The sequence below is a fragment of the Balaenoptera acutorostrata genome, chromosome 1, assembly GCF_949987535.1.
Source record: "Balaenoptera acutorostrata chromosome 1, mBalAcu1.1, whole genome shotgun sequence".
Lineage (NCBI taxonomy): Eukaryota > Metazoa > Chordata > Mammalia > Artiodactyla > Balaenopteridae > Balaenoptera > Balaenoptera acutorostrata.
In genome coordinates, this window is record NC_080064.1 from 5413433 (window position 1) to 5431323 (window position 17891).

The 17891-nt window shown below is 50.5% G+C and overlaps 1 protein-coding gene across 4 annotated transcripts in view; it reads left to right on the forward strand.

The window, feature by feature from the left end:
• CAMTA1 (calmodulin binding transcription activator 1) overlaps positions 1 to 17891 on the forward strand; it is an 888068-nt gene that overhangs the window by 401340 nt on the left and 468837 nt on the right. The gene's annotated exons all lie outside the window — the stretch shown is intronic.

Consider the following 17891-nt stretch of genomic DNA (forward strand, 5'->3'; position numbering starts at 1 on the left):
TATCAGTCACTCATTCATTCCATCCATTTTTGAGCATTTCCTTACTTTCTGGCACAACAAATTGTTCCAAGGTTGCCTTGTACTTTCCTGGCACCAGTCCTGGGATTAGCTCTCTCTTGAAGGAGGCTTGGCTTCTTTTAGCAGAGAATGGTTTCTGGATTCTAGGTGTATTCAATGCTACCGTTTCGTCTCACCTGCTCCTAGGTGTTCTCTCTCTTAATAGAAAGAGCTAAGAACATATGTGTGAATATACACTCATAAGTACACAAACGTATATATACACTTACACCTGTTTCTACACATATACACTCTTGCGTGTGGGTAAGACCATGCATTTGTAATGATACCAAGTCCAATCCAGTGCCTTGCGTTCATTCTAGCCTTTCATCTTGCCACGTACAGGACCTCCTTCCCCAACAAGGAGAAATTTTCCTGAATGCATTATTTTCCAAATCCTAAAGTATATACAAAGTAGTTAAATAAGAGTTAACCCATACCACAGAAGAAAACAAGCATAACTAGAATTCAGAATTGATTTATAGCACTTTTGGTCTTTAGTCTGAGGTCAAAAGTTGAAATACTCAGTTCAAGTTTACTCAGGTTAATCTTTCTCTCCCCACCCCCATTTACTCTGGTTATGTTATTCTTGGAAATAACACAGTTAGGTTTTTTTGTTGTTGTTGTTTCTGTTCAATTTTAGGGTCCCTCCCCATCTTTGTTGGTTTCTTTTAAGTATATAAAACATTCACATGTTGCAAAAGTCAAAATTATGCAAAAAAGGTGGACTCAGAGCTGTGTTCCTGCTCCCATTCTCCCACCATGAAGCTAACCAGTCTCATCATTCCCTCTTTATCTGTCCTGCATTTCTTTTGCTAATATTTTATCATTTTCTCCCTTTTTTCTTATGCAAAAGAGAGATACTCCTTTGTATCTTCACAAATAGTTTATTTTAAAAATTAATTTCTAGTTTTATTACACTGTGATCAGAAAATATTCTTTGAAATATTTCTACTTTATGTGGCATACTGATTATTTATTTGTCATCTAATACATGATCAACTTTTGTGGATATCCTACGTGCACTTAATAAGAAGGTGTAATCTCTAATATCAGATATATAAATATCTCCATATGATCTGCTTTATTGATTATGTTGTTTAGGACTCCTTATCTTTACCTACTTTTTGTCTACCTGGTCTCTTTTGTGCTGAAAGTGGTGTGTTAGAGTGTTCTATTATTAGTGTGTTTCCATCTGCATTTCCTTTCATTTCCTACAGTTTCTACTAATAAAGGTAATTTTAGTCTTTCTTGGTGCATTGATATTCATTACTATTATATTTTCATTGTGAAACGTGACTTTTTTTAGTATTTGTGATTTTTGTTTTTTTAGTATTAGAACATGTCTTGCACATTTAGTGTTTTTTGTCCTTGAATTCTATTTATTCAACTTGGATATCAAGATTGCAATACTTGTTTTGTTATTGTTTCCATTTGCCTGATATAGCTTTCCCTATCTCTTTATTTTCAGCCTCTCTGAATCCCTTTTTAAAAGTGTCCCTCTTGTATATGACATATAGTTGAATCTTGTTTTTTAAACCAAATCAAAAATCTATTTCTTTTCACAGGGGAGTTAAGCCTGTTCACAATTACTTATATGTTCAATATTTATATGACTCATATGCTTGGTCTTAACATTTTCATAATATTTTATAAATACTACGTATTATGTTCTATTTGTTGTACTTCTTTCTCTACATGACACATTTGCTTTGCTCGTTTATTATTTAATTTCTTTTGACATATAAAAAGTTTTCATTTTTGTTCTAATGGTTACCTTTAAAAATTTTTTTGGTCCCCTGCAAACTTTTACTATCTGGTTTGTCAGTTGCGATGGAATCCCTTGACTTCCTATACAGCCGTCATTATATGAAATGTATATGTTATATAAAATTCCTATACAACCATGATTGAGCTTATTCTGTATTTGTCTTTCTTTCTTTTGTTGTCTACCATTTTGTAGTTGCACTGTTTTCACTTTGGCCAAACATGTAAAATCTGTAAATTATTCTTCTCCCCATTTATTCTTTTTTCCCATTTTAAATTTAGATCTATAATTAAATATATAAAGTGTTCCCCATAAGTCCATTTGCCAGAGTCCTCCGTTATCTCCTGGCTGGATGAAGTTAATTCTCTAGTAGATGTCTTAAGAAGGGCTGGCTCCTGGGTACATTATTCCCTCAATTCTTACGTGTTTAAAACCCTTTTTCTGTGGCTTTGATTTTAGAAGACCTGCTTTGCTGGATATAAAGTTTTTGATTCACACCTTCTTTCTTTGAGTTTCATGAAAATACTGCTCCATCGCTGCTGTGCTTTGTAGGTTGCTGTTGAGAAGTCTAATGACAGTCTAAATCCCTTGCCCTTGTAAATTATTTGATCTTTTGGTTTCAGGCTGTGAGGATATTTCCTCAAATGCTTCTTTGAGGTTTTTAATTCCGTTTGTAGTGTTATGTTTCAGGGTTTTTTTCTCCTGCCTTACGGTTGTATTTTTGGAGTAATTTTCATCAGCTGAAATATTTGGATTCTCATTTTCGTCTTCCTTCTTTGAGTAGCCTTTATAGATGAAGATGCTCCCACCTCTGTATTTCACAGGCCCGGCTGACTTTTTGAGTGGTTCATGTGATTTTTAGTTCAAGAGCCCCCTCTTCTGTTAGTGTAGCATAGTGCAGTTTCTTTAATGGTTGGCTTTTGGTGGGGAAAGGGGGAGGGGAGAAGAGTGTGTCCTTGGATTTATTTTATTATGAGTTTGGTTTTGCAGATTCATAAATGTCAACCTCTTGCTTTCTCTCCCTTACTGCACACTTTCTGTATGGTGCCCACCCCTCCTTTCTCACCCGCTTCTCCCCCTCCCAAGCCCACCTTGAAACCCTTCCCTCTGGTCAATGTTCTGGTCTATCAGCATTCTTTTTCCAGTTTTTTTTTTTCACTTAAGGTGTACTTTCTCTTTCTCTAGGTAGTTTTGGTTTATTTTCAAGCCCTCCATTGTCTGCTCCTCACTTAATGCAGCTTTGGGACTTTTCCCACCCCTTTGCTCTCTACAAAGGTTTTGGGTGGGAATTCAAGAAGTAGCTTCACTGGAAACAGATGCTTATCTCTCTACTTAGAGGTAATTTGACATTATAGTGTCTCCGTCTTCTAGTCGTGCTAAAGCTGTGGGTTGTTTGTGGTTTTATTCGTTCTCCTTGTTGATCTGTGTTGTTTTGGGGGGACAAGTTGGGAGAGTTGGATTTCTGTGGCCACCAGTGCCTTGGTTACCGGGAAGACACCTAGAGAGAATTCTGAGAGATTGTGCAGTTGCATCAATTTCAAGTCCACAGTAACTCAAGCATGTCATCGTCAAAGTGTTTTCATGTTAATTGTATGCAAATGAATCTTGAGGACATGCTCAAAAAGGTGTGCTCTCTTAGGACGGCTGAGCACCTCCCCTGGAAGCCCACCCCCATCTCATCTCCTGGGCCGGCCCTTTCTCATACTTCAGGCAGATATTGGAGACTTGTCAGTTTCTGCATTTGGGGGGTGCGGAAGGGGAGCGTTGGTTGGACCCGACGAGGCTGTTACTGTTGGTGTGGCACACGGGAGGGAGCAGTGCTGCTCTGTCGCCAGAGTGTGATCTGGTGGCTGTGACATATGCACGTCTGCAGGTCTTCATCCAGAAGGGACTACTCCCCATCCGACCATAGTTTTACAGAATTTTTATGCAGGGTCCAGAACCTGAGTCGCATTTTGCTCTGCATGGCCGGGGAAGGGACCCAGTGCCTGACACATTGCAGGGGCTTAAGAATGTTCATGGAATGAATGAATGGACTATCTTTGTTCTGAAAATAGACCACCTATGAGTTGTTACAGTAGGAAAACCGAGGCCCCTGGAAGGAGAGGGAAAGCTTATAAAGGATGTGTTTGGGGCCCCAGATGAGCAACGGAGAGAGGCATAGCACACTGTGGAAGCTCCACTTACAAATCCACCTTCTGTTTTGGTTTTTTTTTAGTTTTCTTTCTATTTATTTATTTATTTATTTAATTTATTTATTTACTTTTGGCTGCGTTGAGTCTTCGTTGCTGAGCGCGGGCTTTCTTTAGTTGCGGCGAGCGGGGACTACTCTTTGCTGCGGTGCACGGGCTTCTCATTGCGGTGGCTTCTCTTGTTGTGGAGCACGGGCTCTAGGCGTGCAGGCTTCAGTAGTTGTGGCGCGTGGGCTCAGTAGTTGTGACTCGCGGGCTCTAGAGCGCAGGCTCAGTAGTTGTGACACATGGGCTTAGTTGCTCCACAGCATGTGGGATCTTCCCGGACCAGGGCTCGAACCCGTGTCCCCTGCATTGGCAGGCGGATTCTTAAACACTGCACTGCCAGGGAAGCCCCCAAATCCACCTTCCGAAGGAGCTTCAGTTCTGCTGCGGGAGGAGCCAGGTCGCTGCCTCAACTCCCGCCTGCTCGCCCGCCTGTGGGTCCTGGCCCACCTTTTTTCCCTCTGGGTCATACCCTCCTTCCTGGCACCGTGAGCGTTCACAGGAGCATCCAGATCACTGGGTACCCACTGGTGGGTCTGGTCACTTGCTGTCCTCAAGGTGCTGCCCATCTTCTCTGTTCTCAGTGGGTTCCAAGAAAAGGGGCCACCTCAGCTCCGGAGCTTCAGACCCCTCTGGAGGATGGGCAGGTGCCTCAGACAGACTCTGAAAGGACATTGCAGAGTCTGAGCTGCCCTGACATCATAAGAGGTGATCTGCAGCTGAGTGCGTCAGGGTCCCTGTGACCCCTGCGTGTCAGCTCGCAGGCAGTGGGTCAGGTGAAGAGCTGATGCCCCGGCATCCACTCAGCGCCCTCCAGCCCCTCAAGTCTGTCACCACCGTTCCACTTTGGAGATTCAGCGTCCCTGCGTGCCTGGACAACGGGGACGTGGTCAAGAGTAGGAGGACACGAGAAAGGGCAGGTTTCAGTCCCGACAGCCTCTTCCCACCCTCGGACAGGACCAGGTGGCCTCCCCCACCTCTCAGTAGTGGGCGTCAGACTCAGCTCTGGTCAGGAATCCCTTCTGGAGCCTGCCAGGCAGGAGAGCCAGAGGCCCTGAAAGCCCACAGGACAGCGGCCCAAATGAACGATGTGGTGTCCTCAGAATCCATCCTGTGGAACACTGAGGCAGCCAGGAGGGCGGGCGCTGGGCGAGATGCTGTGGGTGACAGGAAAACCCTGTGACTGGGGACACTGTGAGCTTTTCTCCCAGAGCCCTACTTTTTTTACCGTTAGACAGAACTGCCATTCATGGCATTTATTTACTTGTTCATTCTTTCATTCACTCACACTCTCAGTGAATATTGCATTCTTCTACCTTGTGCCCCAAACCACTGGACTCAGAGAGTCAAAGATAGACTCAGAGGCCTCGTCCTCCGGGAGCTTTGAAGAGCAGCACGGTTCCATGGCCCTTGGGAACTCGCGGTGCGTGAGCCTTTGAAAGAGGAAGTCCGTCCAGAGTCAAGCCTGTTCGATTTTGTTAAGCTGAAAATTTTGCAAATTTCTTCAACCGTGGACTCTATTCTTCCTCACACTGTGACGGCCAGAGCATGGACACACTGTGCAACGCCTCCCAGGTCCACTGACTGGGGCAACACGGGGTCACGGGCGAGAGCACGGACTTGGATCCAGACAGGTCTGGGTTCGAATCCCAGCTCTGCTGCTTGTAGCTACGGGATCGGGGCCCCCTGCAACTCGCTAGGCTTTGGTTTTCTCATAAGCAGTTTGCTGATAATGGTTCCTGCCCCAGTGGGAGGAGTAAATAGGTAAAGGAATTGGCCAGTTTTACCCCGTGGTCAGGAGGGGTGGTGACTGCTGTGTACCATGCGGTACCTCTGCCCCCTCTCAAAGTGCACACACACACACACGCACACACACACAACGCAGGCTCCTATAACCCTGGCCTGGGAGGCAGCAGTGACCCTGCCTTCTTGAAGTCGTCTGAGCTGCTGGCTCCCCAGACTGGGGGGGAACTCTGACTCACCGCGATGGGTTATTGAACTGCTTTGCTGTCAGATGTGATGTGCAGGGTTCTTATAATGTCAGTTAGATCTGGGAAATGGACCAAGCATGATTTCCAGCTAAATGAAACACTTCAGGACCATCAACTACATAGACGATGCTTTTGAGAAAGTCCCTGAGTGTCGTGTCAGGGGGTTGGACCCTGGAAGGCCACCTTCTCTGTCCTCACCCCAGGTCATGCTGCATCGCCTGAGCTGGCTCCTTGGGCGCCTCTGGCTGTGCGCACCTGCGCCTCAAGTCTTAGTGTACTTGCAAGGGTGGCAGAGATCTGATCCGTACAGAACACTTGGTCCTTTCTGGGCTTTGCTCTCTTTCACCCCCTCCCGTTCCCTTTCTGTCTTCCTATTTCCTGGCTCTGGCAGCTACAGAGGATTATTTAGGAAAGTCACATTTCCTCTCTAGGCCACCCTACTCCACACCCCGCCATGACATAGCAGCTGTGCCTGCGGGGAGAGGGAGCTTGTGCTTTTGTAGGCTGGAGGGGGTCATGCATCCTGGGCCCCCCTGGAGAGCCCTGACTCCTTGCTCTTTGTTCTGAGGGGCATGACTGCCACGCCGGCAACTTCATCTCTGCCAGTGCAGAGATTCCTACAGATACCTCTTTCTTCATGGCACTGTCCCATGCTGGGCCAGGAAATGCCCTTTGGTCTTCCAGCCACCGTGGAGGGAGCTTCTGTCACGCAGACTACATGGTCTCCATCATGGCTCCACCGCATGCGGGCTTTGCAGTTGTGCGGGCTTATCTGCAGGACCCTGTTTCCTTCCCTACGTGGGTGAAATACTTCCTCAAATGTGGTGAGGGTGCAGTGTGACGCTCATGAGATACCCAGCACACTGCCTGGCACAGAAGACGCCAAATCTTTCACTTTCTTAAGATCTCAGAGACATTTCCTTCTAGATCTTCTTCCCTAGCTAACCAGCACCCTCACTCCTTCCTGCCCTTGCTGGCCACCATCTCAATACATTTTATCATGGGCTATAGCTTAGACCTTTTTCTTGCCTTTTATTACTGGTTCATCCACCCATCCACCCATCCTCCCATCCTCCCATCCATCATCCATCCATCCATCATCCTTCCATCATCCCGTTCTCCCATCCATCATCCATCATCCCTCCATCATCCATCCATCCATCCATGATCCACCCACCCATCCATCCATCATACATCTGCCCACCCACCCTCCCACCACTTCACCTATCTATTTATCCATCCACCAGTCATTCATTCACCCCCTCTTCCATCCACCCATCTGTCCATCCATTCCTTGTTTCAATCATCCAGTGATTTATCGGACGTTTCCTCCATGTATATGCCAGGCTTTGGGAAGCAGAGCAGACTCAGTCTCTGTCTTCACTAAGCTTACAGTCCAGCAGAGGACAGAGACGATGAAACAGGCGTGTGTGTATGTGTGTATGTGTGTGTATGTGTTGGGGGTGGGTGCTAGGCAGGGAGAGTAAGGACTGCTTGGGAAATGCATGGCAGGGTCACCAAACATGGTCCAGCAGGATCAGGAAGACTTCATGAGGAAGTGACTCTTACCTCCTTGACTATATACAAGAAACTCAGGGACAGGTATTGTGCTTTTCAGGGCCTGAGAGAACCAGTCTCATCAACAGGCAGTCAATCGAATGCCTACTATTTCTATGAGGTACTAGGCTTACAAAGAGAGATGAAGATGCAAAATAAATAGTAATGCAAAGTAATGGTTAATAACTGCTTGTTCAATGAATTCATGGATGAATGTGCCTTTGCCAGGCTTATATTTGCTAAGAAATGCTCTCAGCACATGTTCAATCTGTGACTCCCCATGAATAAGACGCTTAGAAGAGCTCATTTGAGTTTTCACTTGGTTCATGAATATGCAAGCAAGCTTCCTTTCAATCTCAAATTTTATCTTATTAGATGTATTTTAATTTATTTATTAGATCTCAGTCTTTCACTTGGATCTATGAGAAATTTAACAAAGGCATCATTCCATCTTCAGTGTGGTGGGTAGAGGGTAGACAGGTGGTCCAGCAGGTGATGTCCTGCGTGGAAGATTCCTGAAGACCTTGATCAGCCCTGATGACCAGAGAGATGCTGGGCTTATTATGACCACAGAATAGGCATGATTACATTCACTAGCATAAACCATCATGATGTGTAACGGCGTATGTGGCCACTTGAGTTGTGCAGCACCTTTACATAAAGCCAGAGAGCTCAGAGTATCCTTGAGCGTCTCCTAGGGGAGAGAGGCCGGCTCCCTGCAGGTGGGGCCTGAGGTCTCACCGGCCTCCTTTTACAGCAGGAAAGACTGCGGCTTAGTTGGAAATGTAATAGCTGCTCAAGGTAGGCTGTAAGCCTGGGCAGAGGTACTTGGTGAGCTTGCCACTGGCTGGCCCAGCTTTGCGCCCATCCACAGGCCTCTCCCAGGTGGCAGGGGCATCGCTGGGGGCGGCTCAGCTTCCACCCGGCGGGAAGGGGAGAAACCAGGAGCTGCTGAATCCCAGCGGCTGTGTTCACACTCCCAACAAGGTCCACGGTGCAAGCTTTCTAGAACCAGTGCCACTAACTAAAATTAATTTTAAAGGAAATCTGCTATGTAGTGGTTTTTATTGTTAGTATTATCATTTCAGATGATGAAACACAGCAGCCCAGAGCTCAAGAGCTCTCTTGCCCCTCCCCACTCCTGCTCCAGTGGGGTGCCGACGCCTCCCTAAGCAGGTTGGAGGCACGGAGGGACAGTTCCTCTCTCCTGGTGTTGGGTGGTTGTCAAGGGCAAGACTCTAGGGCTGGTGAGGCACTGGCCAAGGCACCCCTGGGCTTCTGGGCATGGGGGTGTTCAGTGGATGCACCTCTCCTGCTGGCCCCGCTGCCCAGGGCCCTGCATAACAGCCAGCCCATGTCATTTGGATGGACTGATGGTACCCTGCCCACCATGCTGCAGCTTCATTTGCTGCCTCTCTGCACAGGCTGCCGCTGTGATGAGCCTCGATTCCCGCGAGGTGCATCTCCATCAGCCTGCAGCCAGCGGGATGGCAGAAAGTGCCTCCTGCTCTGTGACCCGTGAGGAGGTTGGAGGAGAGTCCAGAAGTGTCAGGAGGGAGCCAAAGGGTGCCAGCTGGACGGGGAAGCCCCACGTTGGTGCAGTTTCTCGCTAACGGTCAAATCTTTTATTCTCCCACATAGCCCCCTCCTCCCCCATCCCCCCTCCCCCCCAGCCCGGCAACAATATCCCGGGAACTTCTCTGACTAGCAGTAGGAATTAGTTTCTAAGGCATTGGATTTCTGGAGCTTGGAACTTCCCTTCCCGGGGAGGCAAGCCACGCAGGAGGGGTGGTGAGGTTGGTACCCCGTTTGCCATGTGCCAGGCAGCTAACTGCCCCAGAGGAACACAGAGAATCCCCGGGCAGTTACCGTGATTTCTGGGGTCCGCTTATCCGCCTCGGTCGCCTCTCCAGAGGTCACAATCTGAGACGTACAGGCTCTTGGTGGGCTCTGAGTCCTGTCCAGTGCAAAGGGGGTTCTTGTCCCTCAAGGAAGGCCACGTGTTCTTGCTGGAGGACGGGAAGCTGGATCCCTCACCTTTTGGAGTGCAGCCCCACTGCCCATCCCCGTACGGCCCCGGCCAGCAAAACAGCCCTTCTGAGGCTGCGTTCCCTCACCTCCAAGGCCGAGGTCCTCACACCACCATGCGTCTGTTGTGGGATCCATCACACGGTATAAGGAGCATGGCGGGTGCCGCCAGTGCCTGGTCCACGGCCCGCTCTGAGCAAACGTGTTTCCTTCGCCAACTTCAAGCTCATTGTCCCCACATCAGTGCTCAGTGAGAACTTTCCTCCAGGCCAGACACCGGCTCTTCGGAACCTGCTTGCAGGGAGTGGGCAGGGGTGGGCTTCTCGTAAAGGGGGGATAACACGGAGCTCGCTGCCTCCACTGCAGACTCCCTGCCGCTGCATCATCGCCTGCCCCCCACCCCGGAATGTCAATCATCTGCGTGTCATTTGCGATTTCCACTTGCCTGCGAATCCTTCCGGGCAAAGACTAAGTTGTGTTCATTTTTGTGCCACTCGGACTGGGCACAGTGGGTGCTCTGTTAATGCTTACTAATTAATCCGGCAACCCCTCTCCTTTCACTTAACTTAAATGAACAGTTTTCTCTCTTCGCTCATTGAAGAACATTCTATACCCCATAAACCCCCTGCAAGTCCTCTGAAACCCTGTTCCCCGGGGACAGCCAGGGTCACCATTAGAGAATCTCACCCCTCTGCCTTCTTCAAGTGCACATGTAGACATATAGGTGCTGGGTATAAAAGTAATTTTACATAAATGAGATCCTATTGTATGTGCTGTTCTGCAATTTGCTTTTCCGTTTTTTTTTTAAACTCATGGAACTCTTTCCACGTCAATAAATATAGGTACACACCATCTTTTCTAATAACTGTATACTATTCCATTATATCAATATACTGTGATTTATTCGCCAAAGCAATTCAAGAATTTTAGGTGGTTTCCACACTTTCTCCGTCATAAACTAGGCTGCAGCGAATGTCACTGTGTGTTTATCTCTGTGCCTCTGTCCATCCCAATTGGTAGGACCGGCCCCCATCCTTTTTGTTTGTTTGTTTTTGACCACGCTCTGCAGCCTGAGGGATCTTAGTTCCCCAACCAGAGATAGAACCCAGGCCCCCTGCAGTGGAAGCTCAGCGTCCTAACCACTGGACTGCCAGGGAATTCCCTCCCCATCCTTTCATAAGCAGTTGACATGACATTCATTTGCTTTTGGGAACCTATCCCTTTGTAAACGTCAAGTTGCTTATATGTGGGCCAGTGTCCCTGGAAGTTTCTCAGCTTCCTACGACGGGGGTAATAACTTGCTACGACAGGGAGCATTGTGAGGAGTTCTCTCTTGCTCCAACAAGATTATCTGCTGCCTAAGGACAGGAGCTACTGTTTCTTTCTAACTCTAACCCTGCCCCTCCCCCAGGAGTCCTTGCCCTTGCCCAGTGTCCTGCACACAGTGGTCTCTGAGGGCACTGCTGCCTGCCAGGCGAGAAGGACCCAAGTTAGGAGCCCCAGGCTAGAGTTCTCTGTGCCTTGAGCCTGCCTTAAGGTCATCCCTGGACCTTTTACCTCATTCTCTCAGCCGCCTACCTCCCCTGACCGTAAAACATCGTTTTCTATTAAATGATGTGTCTGACATTTACCAAATTTTTATGTGACAATTTAGAAGGAACCAGTTGCCTTGAACAGACTTATTAATATTGCAGTAAGATGATTAGGGGAACATCACAGCCATCAGACCATAGGGCTCTGATTTACGAGCTTGGAAGAGAGGAGGCGAGAAGTCTCTATTGACCAAAACACCTTCAGCACAATTCATGTTGTAATTAATGAAAGTCAGAGACGAGTCTTTCTGATGGTGCAGCCCTGCAACTCGAGGGTAGGGCTGAGAGCTCTTTGAAAAGTCTGGACTGTGCGTTTCCATCTGGGGAGCGTGTGCATTGGACACGGGGGGGTTTAGCACTGAGGGGTACTTAGCACTGAGGGGTACTTATGCTACTCAGGTCGGGGACGAGGTGGACTACAGCCTTCCCGAGCCTCTGATGGTTTAGTTTGCATTTTGAGTCTCTGTGAACATTGTAACCATCTTCCGAGGGAGACAGCATAGGACAGTTGTTAAAACATGTCTCTGGAGTGAGACCCACCTACACGGGAATCCTGGTGTCACCCGTACCTGCCTTGTGGACTTGGGCAAATTGTCTAACCTCTGTGAGCCTTGGGGCCTCCGACTGTGAAGACAAGTGACAGCATGACCTACTGCACAGGGTCTTCGCATGAATCAAATGGGTGCATGCATGTCACACAGTTTCCAAGGCTCACTTAGCGCTCGGCACTTGTTGCCTCCTACTGGGGCTTGAGGAGGGCCTTACACGTCACCGCTGCTCCCAGCCCCAGTCAGGAAACCCATCGGAGATCTTTTTGGAGACCCTCCAGAGTTAACACACCGTTCAGGTCTGTAGGAGACCTCCCCCCACACACAAAAAAGGATATGGCTCTCCCCCAAAGGTTTGCAGCCTTCTGGGGAGGCAGACGTGTGGAACCAACTGGAATAAAACAAGGGCCAGTGCAGGGAGGGGTCGGGTTGAGGGATCCTATGCTCTGGGAGGGTTGAAGAGCCACATTTAATTTGATGCTGGGGAGGGAGGTGGCAGCAGCAGCATTGGAGACGGGCCTCCGAGAGCCAAACAGGGTTTTGGACTTTGGCCAGAGGAGGAAGGAAGGGACTTTGGGCTAAGGCGATACACTGCACAGAGACGTGGAGGCCTGAGGGTACACGTCGTGCAGATGACCCTGTGGGTCACTGGGGCTTAAGACCACCTGTGGAAAAGGGCGGCCAAGCGGGCTGAGCCCAGCTGGCTCAGGGCTTTGGATGCCAGGCTAAGGAATGCTCCATTCCTGGGGGCACTGAAAGTGTGTGGGTCAGTGTGTCCCCGAGTGTGGGGACTGTCACCCTGGAGCAGGCGTTGTCGGGGCTTTCAGTGTCCAGGAAGGGGGGGGTGAGGTGGCTCATGGGTCTGGGGGAAGAAGGGAGGTGAGGTGGGGAGGCGGGCCCTCAGGGCTGGTTGTCTGATCAACCCAGCAGAGTGTCACCTCCCTGTCCGTGCCACCGTCACCACCTGAAGGCCTGACACTTGCACGGGCGGACTTTTCGCAAGTCTGTAGAGACTTGTAAGACATGGTCCCTGTTCTCAAGGAACCAGAAGGCAAAACTAAATGTGTGACACCCTCAAGTGCCAGTGAGGCAGGGCCTGCAGGGGGTGGGGTTCCGGTGGGCCCTCCTGGAAAACTAAAGGATCCCTTGGCAATGAAAGGGAGTTTCCAGGAAGCAGGAACGAGGGGTGGGGGGAAGGAAAAGTCTTTGAGGGACACTGGCAGATTCCAGCTCTGGCCCTGTGCTCTCTGACCTGTTTCTCTGGCCCCCAGGCCCCCAAGGCCACTCAGCGTCCCCATCCTGCCCCTGTGGCCACATCCCCCCTCTAGGCCGCCCCGGCTTCCACAGGGCCCTCCCCAGGCCGGCTGTTCCTCGTGGAGAAGCTCCTTCTCTGCCGTCTCCTGCCACCTGGAACATCCATCAACCCTCCATCTGCACCAAAGCTCATTTCCCTGATTCTGTTATTAACCCCAGCTGCGTTTGCTGGGGTTTGCATCTTGTGCTGGGAAAAAGTCATGGCTCAGGTCAAGATGGAGGTGAAGGCTGCAAGTCCTGGCCTTGGTGGTTATCACTTGGGCTTTTCTGCCTGGGACCCAATGTGAGATTGGGGAGAGACTCATCATTTCTTGGCCCGGGCGAAAGGCAGCAGAGATGGTTTCGGGATGCATCCCGCAGTCCCTGGGCACCGTGCCCACGGCTTCTCTGAGATCTGAGGGCTTAGGCTATCAGAGCTTGTCCTGCTGTGGTCAGACAACGTGTTTCCTGCTCGAGGGTCCCCTTCCCGAGCTCAGAATGACTCAGCTGCATGCCCACCACTGGGGGGAGCCTTTCGTAGCCAGAGTAGGAGGGACCCTGTATGCGTGGGACGGGGCGGGCAGAATAGGAGCCATAGCTGTGTCCCCAGGGACTTGTGCACAAAAGGAGGATTTGTTTGCTCCCAACTCAGGGAGCACTTGAGTCTGCGCCCTGAATGTGTCCCCGGCGGGGCAGGTGGTCTTGATTTAGAGCCCTTAGGCATCTGCCAGGCAACATCTTTGCCCCGTGATGGTGGTTTGAAGTTGGGAAGTAGCCAGAAGCCGTCTAGGCCAGGTCAGGAGAGGAAGGGCGGGAAGGAGAGAGGGGAAGGCAGGAGACAGGCTGGCCCGGGGGGCGGGGGGTGTCGGGCAGGGAGGGACCCAGCGCTCCTCACGTACTCAGCCAATGCACGTGTGCCGTGAGGTTTCCAGTCGAAGTCTGTGCGACTGCAGAATCATGAGATGGGGTAGGGGAGGCCGTGGTAGCTCCCCGCCCCATCAGCCAGCCCGGGAGCTGAGTTCGGGCTCCGCTCGGCAGCTCTGGGACCTTGAGTCGCTTGTCACCTCTGAGACGTGGCTTCCTCCTCTGTGAAATGGGGAGCTAAGAGCAGCTACCTGATGGGGTGGTGCGGGTCGAAGGAGAGAATCCCTTTAGCTCAAACAAAACAAGCGGGGTCCCTACCCTCACGAGGCTACAGGAACAGGGACCGCCTGGCCTGCCCAGTGTCACGATGGGGCTGCCCGCGGTGCTGGCGGAGGACGTGGTGGGGCTCTGGCGTTGTGGGGAGACCCCTCCCTCACGGTGGGGGGCCCGGCAGAGAGAGCAGGGCCTGTGGAAGGAGCCCCGGGCTGAGTGCTCTATCCCTGACCCAGAGCTCCCAGCCCTTTGCACAGGCCTGTGGGCTGAGGTTGGCTGCACTGCTGGAGCACGCAGTGTGGTTGGCTCTGAGCTCCATTCATGGTGGAAGGGCCCCTGGACCCTCACGGGCCCGGCTGTCAGCCTGGGCAGAGCTCCCAGGTACCGTGGCCGGGTCCCATCGGCCAGGAGGAGCCGGCAGCTGCCTCCAGAAGCTGTGTCCATCCTGACTGTCCTGTTCGCTTTGGAACCAGAAGCCTGATTTACTCCCGACTGCATTTTTCTGTTTTTCACTGAAGATTTCTAAAAAAAGTTCCTAGACAAAACAATTCCATTTTAATGCCTAGAATTCCTATTTGGGGTTATTTTCTTGATAGGACTTATCTGTTATTAGTTTTGTTTTTTGGATGGATGGATTTCCTTGCTAGACTGTAAGCTCCCTGAGGACAGGCCTATCTGTGCTGTGCTGCATCCCCAGCGCCTCCAGTGATGCCTGGCGGGAGGGGAGACGGTGTGCTGAGCGGACGGAGAGACCGATGTTTGCGGTGACCTCTTCGGGTCAGCCTGGAAGGCAGCCCTGGCTGCGGCTTACCCGGCTGCCCGCTTGGCAGTATCCGCGCTCTGCCCATCTTTCTCTTACTAGTTATGGATCATGGAAAAGAAGAACAAAGCCCATTAAGAGGTTCCCCTACATTTGATTTGAGGAAGTTTTCATCAGAACAGCTCCATTTATTGGTCTTTAGCGTATAGCTGTATTCCCTTCTCACAAAATGAATATTGCCTTGTCTCCTTGAGAAAAATGGATTTCAACCAGGAAGGAGATTAGCAAACTCCCTCCTCCCCCTTTTCTTCTTCTTTTCTCTTCCCTCCCACTGAGACAGAATTTATCTCTTAGGTAGGTGTGGGGTACGGGGGGAAACAGGAATAATTGGACCAGAAGCTAATTCCCAGAGATTCATTGTCTCGGAAGCTCCCACCAGAATGTGGGAAGCTTGCCTTGAATTGCATGCTAATGATAAATGACAACTCTAACAGACCATCACATTGAGATGTTCAGTCCTTCCTGCTAGGAGATGACACATTAATTTTCTCTTAGATTTACATTGGATTATTAATAAAATACCGGTGTTGGAAAATGACAATAAGGGTCTGTGGAAGTGCCCAGCTCTATTTAGGGCCAAATGAGATGTTTGTGGGGTCGAACATGACCCAGACACCAGGTGGCATCTGAGCAATGCCTTCTTTTGCTCTTCCAGGCTCAGGCTCCCGAACCTGGGTTGCAGCCAGAGGCAGGAATGGAAGGTCTGCTTTCTTCCCAATAGTATTGAGTTCACAGCCAGGGATGCCATTTCTTCTCTCTCACCATTTTTCTTTGCTTCCTCATGGGCCAAACACTTTAAATGGTAAGGGATGTTTTCTGTATGTTTTGTCTTCGAGAAAAGAGAGAGGATTTCCTTTGTTCCAGCCACCAAGTTGCTTGATTACCTCACTCATTGGATGAACATTTATAAGATTTTATGATGGGGGAGGAGGCGTAAGAACAAGCCAGTCTGGGTGAGCCAGACATGCCACGTCTAAGTGGTCACCCCACTTCTCTGCTTTAAAACCTTCAGTGGCTTCCCATTCCCCTGAGGGTCAAGTTCAGAATTCTTAGAGGGGATGGGGGCTGCAGGTTGGAGGGCACAAACCCTCCTGCCCCAACTTAGCTGAGACCGCACCCCCCCCCCCACCGTGATACCCTCTTGTGTACCATCTACTTTTTCTCCCTTGCATTTACCAGTGTTGGAGCTATAGAGTTTATGTCGCCTTGTGTTTTGGGTCACTCCTGCGTTAAAATCCAGACACCTCGCTCCTCCTTCATGGCAGGTAACACAGTTGTTACCTGGTTAATCTGTGTGTTTCCTCACACTTCGGACAAAATCCACCCTCGTTCAGGACCCCTCAGCCAGGCCCGCCCTGCTCTCCGGCCTCGTCTTCTGCCTGCATGCCCACGTTTGCTCCCTACCCTCTAGCCACGTCCCCAGCCCTATTGCTCAGGCCCCGACCTAGCTGCTGTCTAGACCAGAAAGCTCTTTCCTGGGGAGCCTCCCTGGGGGTGGCCTTGCTTTCATCTAGGCTTCTGTTCAGATGCTCCGTCCTGGAAGAGGTCTCCCCGGCTGCCCGTCACCCGTCACTGCCAGCTGTCATAGGACGTACTCACTGGTGTCTCCTGTCCCCGCCCCCCACCCGCAGAGGTGGGCTCCTGCAACCCCTAGTGCTCCCTGCCCCTCCTCCACCCCGAGGCTCTTCCCCCCTGAGCTTTACAAAGGCAGGGCTTTGGTCCCCTCTGTTCCCGTCAGCACCTAGAGCGGCCTTACGTGAACACCTGGCCCGTAATAGCTGCTCAATAAATATTAGTTGAATAAATCACCGAATGTCATGATAGAGTTTTAAGCCAAGCGCCCTGGGAGCTCTAGGAATGGAGCCGCTAATGAGTCCCTGAGGATTTACCCTGGAGTGATTCCTGGTCATGACCATCCCCATGTCTGGGCAGCCTTTTCTTTTCCGTGACCTCCAGCCACCACTGAAATGAAGCGGCCTGCGTGTAACCTTCCTTGGGAAAGACACACTGGCTCTGCCTCTGAGTTCTGGAAGCTTGAGCTGCCCCCATCCTGCTTTCAGCCCTCCACGGAGACTGCTGGCCGTGGAGACGAGGGTCTGGGGGCTGCCCGCCTGGGGGTCCCCTCGCGGGGCCGTGGGCCGCGGGCCTCCTCAGGGGCGATGGTGAAGCCTGCATGAGGCCGACCACATCCGCACCGGCTGTGGGTAGGCTGGGGTCATCTCAGCCTTTATTTAGGAAAGTGACAGCGGGTGCCGAGAGGTCCTCAGGCCCGGCTCCCGGGAGCTCCTTCTGGGATCAGCTTATCTAAACCAGCTCCGGCAGGCGCAGCGCCCACGCTGCGTGGCTCACGGGGGGGCTCTTAGGCATATGAATCTCCCCAGTCATTTGTTCCCTGATAAGAAAGCCTCTTTTACGATTTTCAATTTGCCCTTATTCTGATGAAAAGAAGCTGGGGTTGGACCGCCTAAGACGGAGCTAATCAAATAAAGCAAATTGGTGTTACCTTCTCCTCATCCTTATTATTTCTATGGCTCCAGCTGGAATTTATTATGAAAAGCAATTGGTTTTCATATCTGGCAGATTGCGGCCCGGGCCGGGCCTGACAGCCCTTTCTTCCCGATCATTCCATAAATAGCCCGGAGTGGCCAGACTGGGGTGGGGGAGGGGAGGACATGGGCTACTCCCCACCCGTTTCCATGCTCCTTGTCCCCCAAATCGTGAAGACCCTATAAACAAGTCAGAAGAAAAGGCCAGGTTGAAAGCTAATAAACCAGCCCCTTCCCACGAGATTCGGGCTGTCGCCTTGGCATCGTGGGGTTCCGTTTGGCGTCCTATCAAACTTGCTGTGCTCTAGCCATCAATT